We start from the raw sequence: 19,182 nt of genomic DNA, 5'->3' as shown, positions 1-19,182 counted from the left end.
TTAAAAAATTTTCTTTTTAATTTCTTCTTTAACCCCATTAGTCATTCAGGAGCATGTTGTTTATCTCCATGTATTTGTACAATTTCAAGAGTTTCTCTTGTTATTGATTTCTAGTTTTATTCCACTGCTGTCAGAGAAGATTCTTGATATGATTCCAATTTTTAAAAAATTTGTGGAGACTTGTTTTGTGTCCTAACATATGGTCAGTCCTGGAAAATGTTCCATGTGCCAATGAGCAGAATGTGTATTCTGCAGCTGTTGGAAGGCATGTTCTGTAAATGTCTGTAAGGTCCATTTGGTCCGTAATGCAGTTTAAACTCCATGTTTCTTTGATGATTTGCTGTCTAGATGATCTTTCCAGTGCTGATATTGGGGTGTGAAGTCCCCAACTATTATTGTATTAGGGTCTGTATTAGTCCATTTCCGTTGCTTATAACAAATACCTGAAACTGGGTAATGTATAAAGAAATGAAATTTATTTCTTACAGTTTCAGAGTCTGGGAAGTCCAAGGTCCCGGGAACACATCTGGTGGTGAGGGCCGTATTCTTGGTAGTGGCTTTACAGTGATGCAGGATATATGGTGAAATGGCTGAGCAAGAGAGAGCTAACATGCTCACTATCTCTTATAAATCGACCAGAACCATGCCCAGTGCCACCCTTTAAACCATCAACTTATTACTCTCTGGATGGATCAATCCATTCACTAGGGAATGGTCCTCACACTCTAATCACCTCTTAAAGGCCCCACCTTTCAGTTACCATAAAAGGATTTCCTATCCTCAGCACTGTTACAGTGGGGATTAAGTTTCAATGAGCTTGGAGGGACATTCAATCCATAGCATGTGCCTTGGAGAGGACCTTTTGGGGTTAAATCTATTTGGAGACCTTTAAGCTTCCTAAATTTGTATTTCCATATTTCTGCCAAGACTTGGAAAGTTTTCAACTATAATTTCATTAAATGGGTTTTTGATGCTTTTTTCATTCTCTTTTCCTTTGGGAATGCCCATAATTTGAATAATTCCTGTAGGCTATCTTCACCATTTTTTAATTCTTATTTTTTCTCTGATTGGGTAATTTCAAATGACCTAACTTCAGTTTTAGAGATTTTTATTTATTTATTTATTTTTGCTTGCTCTAATCTGCTGTTAAAGCTCTCTATTATACTTTTTATTAGATTAGTTTAATTCTTCAGGTGTAGTATTTCCATTGGGTTCTTTTTTATGACATCTATCTCTTTGTTAAATTTCTCATTCATATCATGAATTGTTTTCCTGATTTTCTTGAATTGTCTATCTGTATTACATTGTATCTGATCGAGTTTTCTTAAGAACATTATTTTAAATGTCTTTCTAACAGTTTGTTGGTTTCCTTTTCTGTGGGCTCTGTCACTGGTTTGCTATTGTCTTCCTTTGGTGGTGTCATATTTCCTTGATTTTTCATATTTTTTGTGTCTTTGCATTGATGTCTGTGCACTGGTGAAACAATTGCCTCTTCCAAACTTTACAGAGTGGATTTTATAGACAGTCTTTCACCTGTAGTGTTGGGTCTGACCTGATATAAAAGCAGCTGCAGTGGTGCTTGGTTCCAGGTGCAGACGCTCTAAGCTACTGTGAAGCCAGGATCCTGGGCTCAGTGTCTTGCTAACCTATTATGGCATCTAGGTCTTGGGATGTAGGTTTGCTTCCTGTGGCAAAGTTGAATGTTGATTGCCCACAGTGCTGAGATCTGTGGCTCTGATCTCCCCCACTCCTGGCAGCTTGGGCTCTGTGGGTCAGGTTTTAGCCATGACTCTGTCCTTGGGGCGACAGTCAGCACTGCCTGACTCTGGGGGAGATGAATTTCTCTGGAAGTTTGGGTCCAGGGAGCAGAATGTGGCTACAATTTGGGAACCAGAGAAAATGGGGCTTAGTTGTCACTTGGTTCCCAGGGCATGAGGCACTGTATAATGGTGACTCTAGCCCCTTGAATGGTGAGAGTTGGCAATATCTCAGTCTCTGAGTTAGACATAGTTGCAGAAAGAACTCAGAATGGCAGGGCACAGCTGTCATTTAGGCTTTGGGGGGCAGAGAGCAGCAAAACACTGACCTTACTCCTAGGAAAAGGGCTGTCTCAGCAGCACATTCAAAGGGACTATTCCAGCTCCAGGGAAGTAGGTACTAGAGGTGTTTGGCTCTTTAAGGCAAGGTGCCTCAGCTCAGCCACTGCTCTGTTTCCCTGGGACAGGAAGGTACTATGTCAGCTTAGCCCTGGGATGCACAGTTGCTCAGCTTGGCCAAATAGCTTCTTGGCCAAGCAGCTTCTTGGTCAAGCAGCTTCTCAGCCAAGACAGCAATTCCTCACTTTTTCTCAGTCCCAGGGATTTGGGGCACAGCCAAGACCGGGGGGAGGTAGTTAAAGATTCCCTCAGAGTGGGTGTGCAGCTTTGCAGTTTCAGCTTCAACCTGAGGAGGAGGGGCTCAACCGTAACTGGGAGGGCTGGGTGGAGCCATTCCACCATAACTTAGTCCCCCAGGGTAGGGGGTAACAGCTGCTCTCAGCTCAGCTTGGGGAAGTCAGCTCAATGGCAGCTCAGTCTCTAGGATGAAAGGGTGTCATTCACCCCTGGGGAAAGAAACACTCCAGCAGCGGTCCCCATTCCAAGATGGCATAGCCACCTGGGTCACAGAGAGTGGGGCACAGTGCCAGTTCCTCTGGGGGAGCACAACTCTGTGGACTCCAGGCGATTCCCTCAGCTGGGATCAGTGTCTATGAGGGCTGCCAGGGTCCCCAGAGGTGAAGATGTATTTGTACAAGGTGTTAATGAGGGCTGCTGGGGTCCTCACTTACCTTTTCCCTGTAGGGAGAAATTTCTCCTGGTTCCCTGCTCTCCTGGCTGGGGGATGGGATAGTGGAGAAAGGGTGCTTCTTTTCCTTCTCTATGTGGCTATCCTGAGCTTCTGTGCTCACTAGCATTTCTGTTCCTTCAAGTTTTCTAATTTTTTCTTTTGCAAAGTCATTTTGGGTATTTTTAGGTCCATAAGATTGTCATAACCAATATAACAAATTATAACCAATTTGTCAAGTTCTATAACAATTCTTGCTGGGATTTTGATTGGGGATATGTTAAATTCTTACATCACTTTGGTAAGAACTGAACTCAACAATATTGAGTCTTCCAGTTCACATACATAGTAATACTTTTTGCTTTGAAATCTACTTGGATGTTTATATAGCCACTCAGCTTTATTTTGATTAGTGTTAGCCTAGAGTATGGTTTCCATTTTTAAAATTTTTTCCTATTTGTGAATTTACATGAAAAGTGTATTTACTATAGGCAGTATAAAATTCGGGCTTGACTTTTTATCCAGTCTGAGAACTTCTGCCTTTTAAATGGTGGTACTTAGGCCATTTGCATTTAATGTGAATATTTATATATTTAGTGTTAACTCTGTCTTCTTGCTCTTTGTTTTCTATTTTTCTTTCCATTTTTTTAAGTTCCCTTTTTCTTCTTTCAGCCTTCTTTTGGATTACCTGAATATTTTTTATGATTCCATTTTACTTCCTTTGTTGGCTTATTAGCTTAACTCTTTGTTTTATTATTTTAGTGATTGATTCAGAGTTCATAGTATACATCTTAAACCTATAATGTGTCTATTTTCAATCCATATTGTATCACTTTATGCATTGCATAAAAACTTTATCATAATATAATTCTATTCGTCGCCTCTAGATCTTTGTGCTGCTATCATATACAAGGGTCTTCAAAAAGTTCATGGAAAGATTTGTATCATCTTTCAATTCTATTTTTCCATGAACTTTTTGAAGTACCCTCATATTTTACTTCTGTGTATATTATAAACCCTATACTCCATTGTTATTATTTTGGTTTAAACACTCAGTTAGGCTTGAAAGATATTTAAATAATAAAAAACCACATATAATTATCCATGGAGTTACAATTTCCTGAATAATATTCTTTCGTGTAGATCCTTATTTTCATCTGGTGTAATTTCTCTTCTCTTCAAAGGATTTTCTTTAAATTTTCTTGTCAATAAGAAATTGGTTCTCATCTTTGTCTTTGTTCTATATATAACATGGCTTGTCTCTGGCTGCTTTAAAGATTTTCTCTCTATTATTATTTTTGAGCAATTTGATCATGATGCATCTTACTATAGATTTCTTAACTTTTTTTGTGTTTGGGGTTCTATGAATTTCTTTGATCTGTGAACTTATTGTTTTCAGTCAAATTTAGAAAAAATTTGGCCATTATTTCTTTAAATATTTTTTTCTGTCTTCCCTTCCAATTATATGCTTTAGGTTGTACTACACTTAGCTTATGTTCTGTTCACTGTTCTGATTCTTTTTTCTCTCTGCATTCATATTGGATCCTTTTTATTACTATTTCTTCAAGCTCACCAATCCTTTCTTATGCAACGTATAATCTAATACTACACTCAGTATATTTTTAATTAAACACATTGTAATTTTTATTTCTACAAGTTCAATTTAGGTCTTTTTATTTTGAAAATCTTTGTATGCTACTTCTAATATCTATGTTAGACTTACCGGCTTATTTCCTCATTATGGGCCATATTTTCCTGCTTTTTTGCATGCCTAGTGATTTTTGATTGGATGCCAGACCTTGTAAATTTTAACTTACTGGATGCTAGATATTTTTTTTTATTTCTAGGAACAGCTTTATATATATTCTGGGATGCAGTTATATTATGTGGAACAGTTAGATCCTTCGGGTTCTGGCTTTTTTTCTTTTTATTTGTTAGATGAGTCTGGAGCAGTGCTTAGCCTACGGATAATTATTTCCCACTATGGAGGCAAGAACTTTTTGTGTACTCTTCGAAATGCATGGTGAGATATGAGATTTTTTAGACTAGCTGTGGGAACAGGCACTATTCCTGTCCCTGTGTGAGCACTGGGCACTGTTGACTCTAATCCTTTGACATGTTTCTTTTCTAGACAATGTAGTTTTCTTATACACATTCATGGGTAGATAGTCACTGAAGGGGAGCCCCCTGACAATCTTAGAAGCTCTTTATCTGTTTTGATTCAGAAGACATGATTATGCAGGAAAGTGAGATTTGAAAGATGGACATGCTTTCTATAGATGGAGAGTAGGCTTCAGCGTATCTAGGCAGGACAGTTCCCAGAAAACATGATGTAAAGTCTTAAAAGAGCCATCTAAAGGAAACCCTTCAGGAGATAGTGAGAAGCCTCATTCAGTTTAAACTAAAGTTTCTGTGGTATGAAAGAATACACTCCTTTTGGAAAGGTAGGCTAATGCCTCTTACAAGGGCATATGACCCAATGCAATAGAGGTTGGGGACAAATTTATGCATTTAATTAATGTCTCAAGGGTCTACCTGTGTGAAAGGGTACTAGACAATGGGTAGACACAGATGACACCTGATTTTCTGTCCCAAGGATTTCTTGTTTAGTGTAGGTGCTATAGGTGGAGCAAAGCATAGATTTAGAAGTTTTTATTTTTTAAATAGTAAGGGTACACTGACTGGTTTTGCAAAAAGGTCTGATACATTAAAGTCGTGGTTTAGTAAAAATATGGCATCTGTGTGTTACGTGTACAGGACAGGGAAGAGCATGAAGAGATCAGCAAAAAGAACTCTTCAGGGTTAGATGTGAAAAGCTCAGATGCAGGCAATGTGGGTGGGCAAGGAAGGGGCAAACATCAAGAAAGAAGAGTGAACTAGATTTGGGAAGAGACTTCACATGCAAGGTGAAGGCAGGAAGCAGCCCAAGATGACATGAAGGCTTTGAGGAGGCTTGATTGATAGAATGCTGGTACCAGGAATAGAAATAGAGATGACAGAAGAGGAGCTTGTTTCAGAGTGAAGATGACAAATTTATTTTTAGGTGTTTGAGTTTTGAGGTGACAGTGGCATACCAAAGTGAGTATGTACAGCTGTTGTTTGGAAATACGGAACTATAAGAAGAGATCAGGGCTCATTATATAGATTTGTCGGTCACCTAATGAAATTATAGTTCAATTCATTCATTAACTTATTAATTTACCAAGTGATTGGTATGAACAGTTTGTCAGATGCTGAGCTTGGCGCTGGGATGCAAAATCACAGATGTGTGTTCCCTATCCTTGAGGAGCAGGTGAACAGATGATGTGATACAGTCTAGTAAGGGCTATGATAGTTATGCTTGTGGTAGAATGGCAGCACAGGGGGGTGACATCCAATGCAGAGTAGGGAGTGCTGGGAAAGCTTCCTAGAGGAGGTGTCACCTCAGCTGTGTCTTAGAACAAGTAGGGGTTAATCAGGCAGAGAAACAGGAAAAGAGAATTAATGGCAGAGTGAATAGCACGTGAAGAAGCAAGAGAGAGCATGGCATATGGTTTGAGTGGATATATGTGGGGGAGGGTTAAAAGATAAAGCTGGAGAGGGAGGCAGATGTCAAGTTATGGAGGGTCTTGTAGGGTGCTTGGTGACTTTGGGCTGTCATGGAAGATATCCAAATGGAGATGTTCAAAGGCGATGGACTCCCTCCTGTAGTAATGGGGTTCTATGACTATTTAAGCTTGGGACTAATGTGATTAGATTAGAGATTTAGAAAGACTTCTCGGGCAGTGGTGTGATGCATCAATTGGAAGGGCTAAATGCTGGAGTCAGGGGAAGTAGTTACATTACTACTTTAGTTATAAAGGAAAAATGAAGAGGCCCTAAATTAAAGCACAGTCAGCGGGACTGGAGAAAAAATGGATAGTAAAAAGATTAAAGAATTACAATAGGCAAGATTTCATGACAGATTGGACATAAGGGTTTTGAATTGGGGGTTTATCAGCATGCAAATGGTGTTTGAGTCATCTGAAGGGAAGCGCTGTCCCAAGGAGTTTAGTGATAAAAAAAATAGAGTCTATCTAGGTTGAAACCTCAAAAATCCCCAATTCTGTGATTCCTGCAACTTGATGGGTTTTCTGAGGAACAAGGTATGAAGAAAGATCTGGAGATGGAGGAATAAAACTAGATAAATATCACCTTTAAGGGGCACGGAAAGGACAAGAATTAGGAGAGGAAATAATAGGAAGAAAATAAGGAAGGTGTATTATCACAGAAGCTCAGTGAGAGTCTCAGTGGAGAAAGTCTGGTTAGCAGTGCTGTCAAGGAGGACATGCACCAAAAGAATAGCATCTCTGGGCACTGGGAGGTCCCAGGTGACCCCAGACAAAGTTGTTTCAGTAAAATGGTGAGAGAATAAGCTAAATAACTCAACCCAGGGTGGGACTGAGAAGATGTTGAGGAAGAGGATTTGCTATGCGTAGATGAAACTACTCGTGATGCTGAACCTCTGGCATGCCTAGTCATCTGAATTATAGCAGAATCTCACATGTTAAATTTATTTCTGATGGTTTGTAAGAAATAGGCAAGATCTGAAATAGAACTAACTATGAATACTAAGGTAGAACATAAGTATAGTGGTGCTTCCTGGAGTAGGCGTCTTCTGCAGTATTAAGCATATACGCCAAAAACATTTAATGGCAAACCATCATAAAAAAATAAGAATAAACTCTCTCAAGTGATTGAATACAGTTTAAATCAGACCTTGAATTATTAGCCTTATTTTCTGAGCTCTGATGGTCCACAGTTCCTGTGTTTTTTTGATACTGCATTTTATCGTCTCATGATTTCATGACAGAGACTTTCCTAAGCTGAGGAAATCCTGTTGTGCTCTTGGTCATGTTAGCTGATTTCTTGACTTGTTGTGAAGCCTGTTTCTTATATGTGAAACAGCAGATGGCAGAATCACAGGGTGGTGAAAGGCAGGTGGGGTGGGCAGCCATGGGGTGGCAAGGCTGTGCCCCCCCATTGTAGTGGGGGTGCTTGGCAGACACCCAGACTGTGCCAGCCACAATGCCTGGAGAAGCTCTTCCTGCCAACTCCTAGGTCTAACAGGCTTCTTGCTCTGTAATCTACCTTCATGTAAAATATCTTTTTTGTTTGTTTGTTTTTCACTTTTATTTTTCTCATTCAGTCTCACACCTAGGGATTTGTAGTGATGTGAATCAGCTGACGATATTGATGACAAAAAAATTATGTCCGCAAACCATTTTGCAATTTAAAGTAATCTTTTACATACCTGATCTCATTTGATTCTCAAAAAACAATCCTATAAAGAAATCACTTTATGTTGCATAAATGGGAAATACACTAAGATTTAAAAAAAAATCAAACTACTATGAATTGGTTTTTATCAGGAATATTGACTAAGAAATATCTGACCAAAGTGCATTGTCTGAATGTAATGCTAGGCTTACCCTGGGGATTAAAAATGAGTTCATAAAAATCTATACTGCATAATTTTGAGAAATTTTGGGGGGATATCAAGACTGTGTAGCAAGAGGTGAATATAGCATCGATTGTTCTTGAGAAATTTTTATATTGTAAAAATATTGAAGTATTTAGAAAATAAAAGAAAAAACAAAGCCAATATTTTATTTTATTTTATTTATTTATTTATTTATTTGTTTTTTAAATTTTATTTTGTCGATATACATTGTGGCTGATTATTGCTCCCCATCACCAAAACCTCCCTCCCTCCTCCCTCCCCCCCTCCCCCCAAACAATGTCCTTTCTGTTTGCTTGTCGTATCAACTTCAAGTAATTGTGGTTGTTATATCTTCTTCCCCCCCCGTTTTTTTTTTTTTTTGTGTGTGTATGTGTGTGTGAATTTATATATTAATTTTTAGCTCCCACCAATAAGTGAGAACATGTGGTATTTCTCTTTCTGTGCCTGACTTGTTTCACTTAATATAATTCTCTCAAGGTCCATCCATGTTGTTGCAAATGGCAGTATTTCATTCGTTTTTATAGCTGAGTAGTATTCCATTGTGTAGATGTACCACATTTTCCGTAACCACTCATCTGATGATGGGCATTTGGGCTGGTTCCAACTCTTGGCTATTGTAAAGAGTGCTGTGATGAACATTGGGGAACAGGTTTACCTCCGACTTGATGATTTCCATTCCTCTGGGTATATTCCTAACAGTGGGATAGCTGGGTCATATGGTAGATCTATCTGCAATTGTTTGAGGAACCTCCATACCATTTTCCATAGAGGCTGCACCATTTTGCAGTCCCACCAACAATGTATGAGAGTTCCTTTTTCTCCGCAGCCTCGCCAGCATTTATCGTTCATAGTCTTTTGGATTTTAGCCATCCTAACTGGGGTTAGATGGTATCTCAGTGTGGTTTTGATTTGCATTTCCCGGATGCTGAGTGATGTTGAGCATTTTTTCATATGTCTGCTGGCCATTTGTATATCTTTCTTAGAGAAATGCCTACTTAGCTCTTTTGCCCATTTTTTTTTTGATCTTTATTTATTTATTTATTTATTTATTTATTTATTTATTTTAAAATTTTATTTTGTTGATATACATTGTAGCTGATTAATGCTCCCCATCACCAAAACCTCCCTCCCTTCTCCCTCCCCCCTCCCCCCCAACAATGTCCTTTCTGTTTGCTTGTTGTATCAACTTCAAATAATTGTGGTTGTTATATCTTCTTCCCTCCCCCCCCGATTTGTGTGTGTGTGTGTGTATGTGTGTGTGTGAATTTATATATTAATGTTTAGCTCCCTCCAATAAGTGAGAACATGTGGTATTTCTCTTTCTGTGCCTGACTTGTTTCACTTAATATAATTCTCTCAAGGTCCATCCATGTTGTTGCAAATGGCAGTATTTCATTCGTTTTTATAGCTGAGTAGTATTCCATTGTGTAGATGTACCACATTTTCCATAACCACTCATCTGATGATGGGCATTTGGGCTGGTTCCAACTCTTGGCTATTGTAAAGAGTGCTGCGATGAACATTGGGGAACAGGTATACCTTCGACTTGATGATTTCCATTCCTCTGGGTATATTCCCAACAGTGGGATGGCTGGGTCGTATGGTAGATCTATTTGCAATTGTTTGAGGAACCTCCATACCATTTTCCATAGAGGCTGCACCATTTTGCAGTCCCACCAACAATGTATGAGAGTTCCTTTTTCTCCGCAGCCTCGCCAGCATTTATCGTTCATAGTCTTTTGGATTTTAGCCATCCTAACTGGGGTTAGATGGTATCTCAATGTGGTTTTGATTTGCATTTCCCGGATGCTGAGTGATGTTGAGCATTTTTTCATATGTCTGCTGGCCATTTGTATATCTTCCTTAGAGAAATGCCTACTTAGCTCTTTTGCCCATTTTTTAATTGGGGTGCTTGTTTTCTTCTTGTAAAGTTGTTTGAGTTCCTTATATATTCTGGATATTAATCCTTTGTCAGATGTATATTTTGCAAATATTTTCTCCCACTCTGTTGGTTGTCTTTTAACTCTGTTAATTGTTTCTTTTGCTGTGCAGAAGCTTTTTAGTTTGATATAATCCCATTTGTTTATTTTTCCTTTGGTTGCCCGTGCTTTTGGGGTCTTATTCATGAAGTCTGTGTCCAGTCCTATTTCCTGAAGTGTTTCTCCTGTGTTTTCTTTAAGAAGTTTTATTGTTTCAGGGTGTATATTTAAATCCTTAATCCATTTTGATTTGATTTTAGTATACGGCGAGAGGTATGGATCTAGTTTCATTCTCCTGCATATGGATATCCAGTTATCCCAGCACCATTTGCTGAAGAGGCAGTCCCTTCCCCAGTGAATAGGCTTGGTGCCTTTGTCAAAGATCAGATGGAAGTAAGTGTGTGGGTTGATTTCTGGATTCTCTATTCTATTCCATTGGTCAGTGTGTCTGCTTTTATGCCAGTACCATACTGTTTTGGTTATTATAGCTTTGTGGTATAGCTTAAAGTTAGGTAGTGTTATGCCTCCAGCTTTATTTTTTTTGCTCAGCATTGCTTTGGCTATGCGTGGTCTTTTATTGTTCCATATAAATGTCTGGATAGTTTTTTCCATTTCTGAGAAAAATGTCTTTGGAATTTTGATGGGGATTGCATTGAATTTGTATATCACTTTGGGTAGTATGGACATTTTCACTATGTTGATTCTTCCAATCCAAGAGCATGGGATATCTTTCCATCTTCTTGTATCCTCTCTAATTTCTCTCAGCAGTGGTTTGTAGTTCTCATTATAGAGATTTTTCACCTCCTTGGTTAACTCAATTCCTAAGTATTTTATTTTTTTGGTGGCTATTGTAAATGGGCAGGCTTTCTTGATTTCTCCTTCTGCATGTTCACTATTGGAGAAAAGAAATGCTACTGATTTTTGTGTGTTGATTTTGTATCCTGCTACTGTGCTGAATCATTTATCAATTCCAACAGTTTTTTTGTAGAGGTTTTAGGCTGTTTGATATATAGGATCATGTCATCTGCAAACAGGGACAGTTTGACTTCATCTTTTCCAACCTGGATGCCCTTTATTTCCTTCTCTTCTCTGATTGCTCTGTCTAGTACTTCCAACACTATGTTGAATAGGAGTGGTGAGAGTGGGCATCCTTGTCTAGTGCCTGTTCTTAAAGGAAAAGCTTTCAGCTTTTCCCCATTCAGGATGATATTGGCAGTGGGTTTGGCATATATGGCTTTAATTATGTTGAGATACTTTCCCTCTATACCTAACTTATAGAGGGTCTTTGTCAAGAATGAGTGCTGAACTTTATCAAATGCTTTTTCAGCATCTATAGAGATGATCATATGGTCCTTGTGTTTGAGTTTATTAATATGGTGTATCACATTTATTGATTTGCGTATGTTGAACCAACCTTGCATCCCTGGGATGAATCCCACTTGATCGTGATGAATAATTTTTCGTATGTGTTGCTGTATTCTGTTTGCTAGTATTTTAGTGAGGATTTTTGCATCTATATTCATCAAGGATATCGGCCTGTAGTTTTCTTTTTTGGTTATATCTTTACCTGGTTTTGGTATCAGGATGATGTTTGCTTCATAGAATGAGTTTGGGAGATTTGCATTCGTTTCGATCTTTTGGAATAGTTTGTAAAGAATCGGTGTCAATTCCTCTTTGAATGTTTGGTAAAATTCTGCTGTGAATCCATCTGGTCCTGGGCTTTTCTTTGTTGGGAGCCTTCTGATAACAGCTTCAATCTCCTTTATTGTTATTGGTCTGTTCAAATTTTCTACGTCTTCATGGTTCAGTTTTGGGAGCTTGTGTGTGTCCAGAAATTTATCCATTTCCTCCAGATTTTCAAATTTGTTGGCGTATAGTTGTATATAATAGTCTCAAATGATTCCTTGTATTTCAGATGAATCAGTTGTAATATCACCTTTTTCATTTCTAATTTTGGTTATTTGAGTCTTCTCTCTTCTTTTTTTTGTTAGCCATGCTAATGGTTTGTCAATTTAATTTATCTTTACAAAAAACCAACTTTTTGATTCATTGATCTTTTGAATTGTTTTTTGGTTTTCAATTTCATTCAGTTCTGCTCTGATCTTAGTGATTTCTTTCTGTCTGCTAACATTAGGTTTGGATTGTTCTTGTTTTTCTAGTTCTTTAAGGGAAGTGTTAGGTTGTTCACGTGCCATCTTTCCATTCTTCTGACGTGAGCATTTAATGTAATAAATTTCCCCCTCAATACTGCTTTTGCAGTATCCCACAGGTTTTGGTATGATGTATCATTGTTTTCATTCGTTTCAATAAATTTTTTGATTTCCAGCTTGATTTCTTCTTGGACCCATATGTCATTAAGTAGAATGCTGTTTAATTTCCATGTGTTTGTATAGTTTCCAGAGTTTCGTTTGTTATTAATTTCTAGTTTTAATCCATTGTGGTCTGAGAAAATACATGGGATAATTCCAATTTTTTTGAATTTATTGAGATTTGATTTGTGACCTAATATGTGATCTATCCTGGAGAATGATCCATGTGCTGATGAGAAGAATGAATATTCTGAGGTTGTTGGATGGAATGTTCTGTAGCTATCTGCCAATTCCAATTGGTCTAGAGTCTTGTTTAGATCTTGTGTTTCTCTACTGATTCTTTGTCTAGATGATCTGTCTAATATTGACAGTGGGGTGTTCAGGTCCCCTGCTATTATGGTATTAGTGTCTATTTCCTTCTTTAGGTCTAATAGAGTTTGTTTTATAAATCTGGCTGCTCCAACATTGGGTGCGTACATATTTATGATTGTTATGTCTTCTTGATAGATCAGTCCTTTTATCATTAAGTAGTATCCCTCATTGTCTCTTTTTGTGGTTTTTAGTTTAAAGTCTATTTTGTCAGATATAAGAATAGCTACTCCAGCTCGTTTTTCTTTTCTGTTTGCATGGTAAATCTTTTTCCATCCTTTCACTCTTAGTCTGTGTGAATCTTTATGGGTGAGGTGGGTCTCTTGTAGGCAGCATATAGTTGGGTCCTCCTTTTTGATCCAGTCAGCCAGTCTGTGTCTTTTGATTGGGGAATTTAAGCCTTTTACATTAAGAGTTGTTATTGAAAGGTGTTGATTTATTCCTAGCATTTTATTGGTTGTTTGGTTGTCTTAGGTGTCTTTTGTTCCTTGCTTTCTGATTTACTGTTTGGTTTCTGTGTTTGTTGGTTCCTTAGGTTGTAGATAGCGTTTTTGTTTGCTTGTTTTCTCTTCATGAATGCCATTTTTATTATACTAGTGGGTATTGATTTTTCTTGGGTTTTTATGGCAGTGGTAGTTATTTTTCAGGAACCAAACCCAGTACTCCCTTGAGGATTTCTTGTAAGGGTGGTCATGTGGTAGTGAACTCCCGCAGTTTTTGTTTGTCTGAGAAATATACTATTTGCCCTTCATTTCGGAAGGATAGCCTTGCAGGGTAGAGTATTCTTGGCTGGCAATCTTTGTCATTTAGTATTTTGAATATATCATCCCATTCCTTTCTAGCTTTTAGGGTTTGTGATGAAAAGTCTGATGTTAGCCTGATTGGGGCTCCCTTATAGGTGATTTGATGCTTCTCTCTTGCAGCTTTTAAGATTCTCTCTTTGTCTCTGAGTTTTGCCAATTTGACTATAACATGTCTTGGAGAAGGCCTTTTTGGGTTGAATACATTTGGAGATCGTTGAGCTTCCTGGATCTGAAGATCTGTGATTTTTCCTATACCTGGGAAGTCTTCTGCCACTATTTTGTTGAATATGTTTTCAATGGAATCTCCATTTTCCTCCCCTTCTGTAATACCCATGACTCGGATATTTGAGTGCTTAAGGTTGTCTGATATCTCTCTCAGATTTTCTTCAATGTCCTTGATTCTTTTTTCTTTCTTTTTGTCTGCTTGTGTTATTTCAAACAGCCCATCTTCAAGTTCAGAGGTTCTCTCTTCAACTTTGACAAGCCTGCTGGTTAAACTCTCCATTGTGTTTTTTATTTCGCTGAATAACTTCTTCAGTTCAGCAAGTTCTGCTACATTTTTTTTCAGGACATTGATTTCCTTGTACATTTCCTCTTTCAGATCCTGTATACTTTTCCTCATTTCATCATGATGTCTAGCTGAGTTTTCTTGTATCTCATTCAGTTTCCTTAGAATTATCACTCGAAATTCCTTGTCAGTCATTTCAAGGGCTTCTTGTTCTATAGGATCTAGAGTTTGAGATTTATTAACTTTTGGTGGTGTACTTTCTTGATTTTTTGTATTTCTGGTATCTTTTTTTTGATGTTTATTCATTGTGGCAGGGGGTTTCAAAGTCCACCGGTTTGAGACTATTGACTAACTAAGATGTTGCTGTGGTTGCCAATTTTGTATGGCTACCTCCGTGACTGCTCAGTTGGCCTCTAATGCCTTGTGTGTATGGTTGCCTCAGGTCTTGGGCCTCTCCGGAGAGCCACCTTTCTGGTCAGCTTGGACTCTGCTGGGCTGGTGGATCACGTACCACAGGGTGTGTGATCTCTGTTGAGCTTTTACTTCCTGTGCAGGACTTCTCCCTGTTCCGTGTGCTCTGGCCCAGGCTGTTGGATCGTGCAGTGGCGACCCCACAGGGTGTGTGGTTTCTTCCGAGTCTCCGCCTCCCTGGCTGCACGTCTCCACACTCTGTGCACACTGTGCTGGGCTGGGACGTGTCTTCTGCAACCCTCGTCTATCAGCTGGGCCTTCAAGACCCTGCTTGGCACCGCCTCGCCCAGGAAGTCTACCAGGTTTCTGGTAGGCACAGACGACCGGTCACTCTGGGTGCCTTTGTAGCACTGTGTAGATCTTTCTCGGGACTTGTTCACCTTTGTATCCCCCCGGCATGGACCGATTCTAGTGCCCACCTGCAGCCAGCTCTCCGGCAGGTTCAAGCGGACCTGGAAACTCTCCTACCACACTATTCCTAACCAGAAATTGGTTAGGCTTTTTTCCGAACTGGTGGCCGCAGAGATGGTATCTGCCTCCCAGTAACAGGAAGTTTACGGGGGCCCGAGTTCAGGGTGTGGTGGAGTGACAGTCGGCCCCGCCTTTACTTCCTTGCCCTCCCGACACTGGCCAGGGACGCCCCACGCCACCAACCCCGCCAGAGAACCGCGGAGGGAGTGGGGGGAGGCCGGCCCGCAGGCCCCGGGAAGCCCCGCTCCGGGCCAAGCAAGTGGGAAGGCTCAGTGAGGGGCCGAGCCAGGCAGAGCTGCCAGCACCTGGGAAAGTGGAGGCAGCCCCAGGGCGGTGAATGGCCTGGTGATGCAGGCAGAAGCTGGGTGGGCGTCAGCAAAGCCAATATTTTAAAACTTAATTCTTTTTACTCTGGTTTTAGGTTTCAGAATTTAATTTTTTAGTGGTGGTTACAAGTTTGGATACACACTCTTCCTCAGTCCTTCTTACAATCAGAACTAAATTTTCAGACCAAAAATAAATTGAGATGTATGTCTGGCAAGTCCAGCCACCTACAGGAGTTGTGGAACAGCTATTTGAAAGCACATTTAGAACATGGCTGGAATTAAGTGGAAACTGTGGCTGAGGAACCAAGTATTTTTCCTTAGAGAAAACGAGCATAATGGGAACTGAGGTCTTGCTGATATGCTGTTAATTAAAAGGAGTTACATCAAAGGGGTATACTAGCTTAGAGAATGGTGCTAAATCAGAAAAATTAGAATCAATACATTATGACCAACTAGAATTATTAACAAGCATAGAATAAGCCAAACCAAAAGTTAAGATTCATTGTTGGATGACATTTTTGTCTCATCATCAAAATATTATATATCTTTTTAAAAACATCATCAGATCATTAGTTTGTCACTGTGGTAATTTTAGCCTCTTCCCAATTGACATAAATCTATGTTAAATAAATGGATGCTTTTTGGGGGGATCCAAGTTGTAGTCATAACTTGCCAATACTTTAAGAAGAATCCCAAATTCCAATCAATATTTACCCTTTCTCTGATACAGACTACTCTGCCTATTTTCCCTATAGATAAAAAAAAAAAAATACATGAATTGCTTTTGATACAAATGTACATAATAATATTCCTGAGATACATTTCAGTCTCTAGTTTATGTGCGCTTATAATTAACTAGATATCTTCAAAAGAAAGAATTCTAGTTCAGGGCTCAAATTAAGAGCAAATAACTATAAACAGAGTGCTTGAGTCATAAAAATAAACAGCACATATGGGCTTCTGCTGCAGATGTTACACCCTGGAGTGTGCCCTGGTTTCTTTTCAGCTAAATAAGAATAGCAAAATCACAGAGATGTGTAGTAATATATGAGTGTCAGTCACACTGGAATGCATCCCATGTATAAATAAGACAAGAACATTTGTAAGTAGGTTTTTCTAACCTCTGAGACTTCAAAGTATTGGTCATATTACTTTTGGCTCTGTAGAGATCAACCTCCCCCAAACTGCTGGTACTCTTTCTCTCTCATCACTCACAAGCCCTTCCTGGTGGGAAAGATAAAGAATGGACATTTTATTGAACACTTGATACGTGCTATGCTCTTTTACCTACATTCTGTTACTATTTATAAATAGTTTAAGAAAACCCTTGAACCCCAATATTTGCATTACTTCTGATATAAACCACTCTACTTTTTCCAAGATTTTAGTGACTAATTTGTAAAGTTAATTCAATCTTGACTGTAACCTTTCCTTCTGCAAACCTTTACATTGAACTTCCACATTGTCTATGCCTAATGAGTGTGTATCAGGGAGAAGTCGAGAGAAATCTGGGAAGAGGCTGCTTTTGGGGAGAAAAATACAATCCCTACCAAACACGAATGTTTAACGGTGAACATAAAACTATACGTAAAGTCTAATATAGTAACTTTTCTGAGAGAGAGAAGTAGAGAGAAGATGAGGGTGTCAGAAGAGAGGATGGTGGGATAAATGTCATAGTTGCAGGGACAGAGGGAGAGGGTTGAGGGCAACTTGTTCTCCTATGGTAGCTTGAAAGTAAAAACCTTGTGGATTGAGCTCATCCACACTTTTTTTCCAGGCCAATATTTTTGCTGATAGGATAGCAACAAATGCTCTTACCTGGAGAAAAATTTTTTTAGTAGGAGAGTTTTATTTCTGAAAACTCCCTTTGAATTAAGAATATAAAGGGTAGTGATTTATTGTGTGGCTTTGGAGTCAATTCCTGCTCTGCCAGTGCTGTGACCTGAGTGAGTTATTTATCCTCACCCAGCTTCAGTTTCCTCATTTATAAAATGGATATAACAACAGAACACTTCTCCTCTGTTTGCTGTGAGGATTAAATGGAATATGTGTGCAAAGTCTGGGCACATCAACGTGTGACCTCAGCACAATGGCTGGTGGTGCTATCACTCCACTGTTATTAGTATTATAACACATTTCAACTTTCTCTCTTCTTGTTCTTGATTATTTTAAGTCCTTCTCCTCCCCCAAGGATGTACCCTTTGACTATAAAATCAAATGACTTCCTTTGCATGGTACACCGATGCTAATGAAAAACTTCTGAGAGGCCACAGATAAAAATGTCTTGGTAGAGATGCCGTGTTAACTCAGCACTTAATACTGGTTAAGCCACACACAACTTTTCCATTTTTCTGCCTCTCAATTAGCTCTAATTCTTGACTCCACTGCTCCTGATTTTGGAGTGAAAGGGTTTTCGATGGTCCACTGGGCCGCTGGATTAAGCTGTACTTAAGTTACTTATATGCAGAAATAAACTTGTCTTCTTTCCTCTTATCCTTCCTGTACAATGGCACATTTCTACTAATTACATTATTCTCAGTGATTCTCCAGGGTCCTCTGGATAACACATAGAAGCAGTGTTACAGGACATATTCTTTTACGCTTTATTGGCCGCTGTTATCCACGGTCCTGACACTGAAGCTAAACAAACAGTCCAGACTGAAATGTGAAAACCCGCCGGTCGTCAATTGCATGAAGTCTGAATTTGATTAGAGTGCCTTTTCCCTGCCCTTTCTCCTGTGCTCATAAAGGAAGGAACAGCTCTGAACCCCCTACGAGAGGCTGCTTGATTTAAGCCCTGTGAAATTCTAACCAAAAAGTAATAGAAAGGAGAAACGAAGCTTATCAAATTTTCCTTAGGAGCATTGGTCTGTTTCACCTGTGGTAATTGGCCAAACTCAGGCCTGCACTTCAACAAGTTACAGGAAGTTGCCAGTAAGAACCACCAATAAATAGCCCAGTACTTTGGAAAACAACCTTTTATGCACTCTAGTATTGACTTAGATGAGGTCTAAGAAGAGTGTAGAAGTATGGGGCAAGTAAGAGAAAAGGGGTGATTTGGGGGGAAGTAATAGCTACTGGTTAATTATGAAAAAATTTTGATGCTGTGAGGTTGATAATTGGATGAAGGACACTGAATAAAATGAAAGTTGGTTTCTATTGAAGCGGTCTAACAGTGGAAGAAGCCAACGAGAGAGTATTACCTCTCTTTCAGACACAGATAATTTAACCTATTTATTAAAGCATTTCGTAAGAAACAAAGGAGGAAAATAACCCAAAACACCTCACAGGTGTCCTTTTAATTGAATCGGTGCAGTTGGTATTGTGACCAAATTGCTCAGGCTGCAGGGTCTTCTGCTGCAGGGCACTGCATAGAACCATTCTCTGGAAAGGTGTCAGGAATGAAACTGTTTATGGCATAAATAGGGAGATGAATCTTAAATAGCCTACTCTGAAAATCTGATATTAAAAATAAGAAAAGTCATCAGAGCATTTTGGGTGTATTTGTCACATACCCGACCACGTCAGCTTTGCCAAGCCTAATGTTCACATGCACAGAACAGCCCACTATGGCTCGATGGGTTTTGATGAAATTGAAAATTGGAGACAGAATTGAGGATAATCCAATTCTTTGAAAAGAC

Source organism: Cynocephalus volans, chromosome 5 (assembly GCF_027409185.1).
Source record: "Cynocephalus volans isolate mCynVol1 chromosome 5, mCynVol1.pri, whole genome shotgun sequence".
NCBI lineage: Eukaryota > Metazoa > Chordata > Mammalia > Dermoptera > Cynocephalidae > Cynocephalus > Cynocephalus volans.
This window is presented reverse-complemented; position numbering follows the sequence as displayed.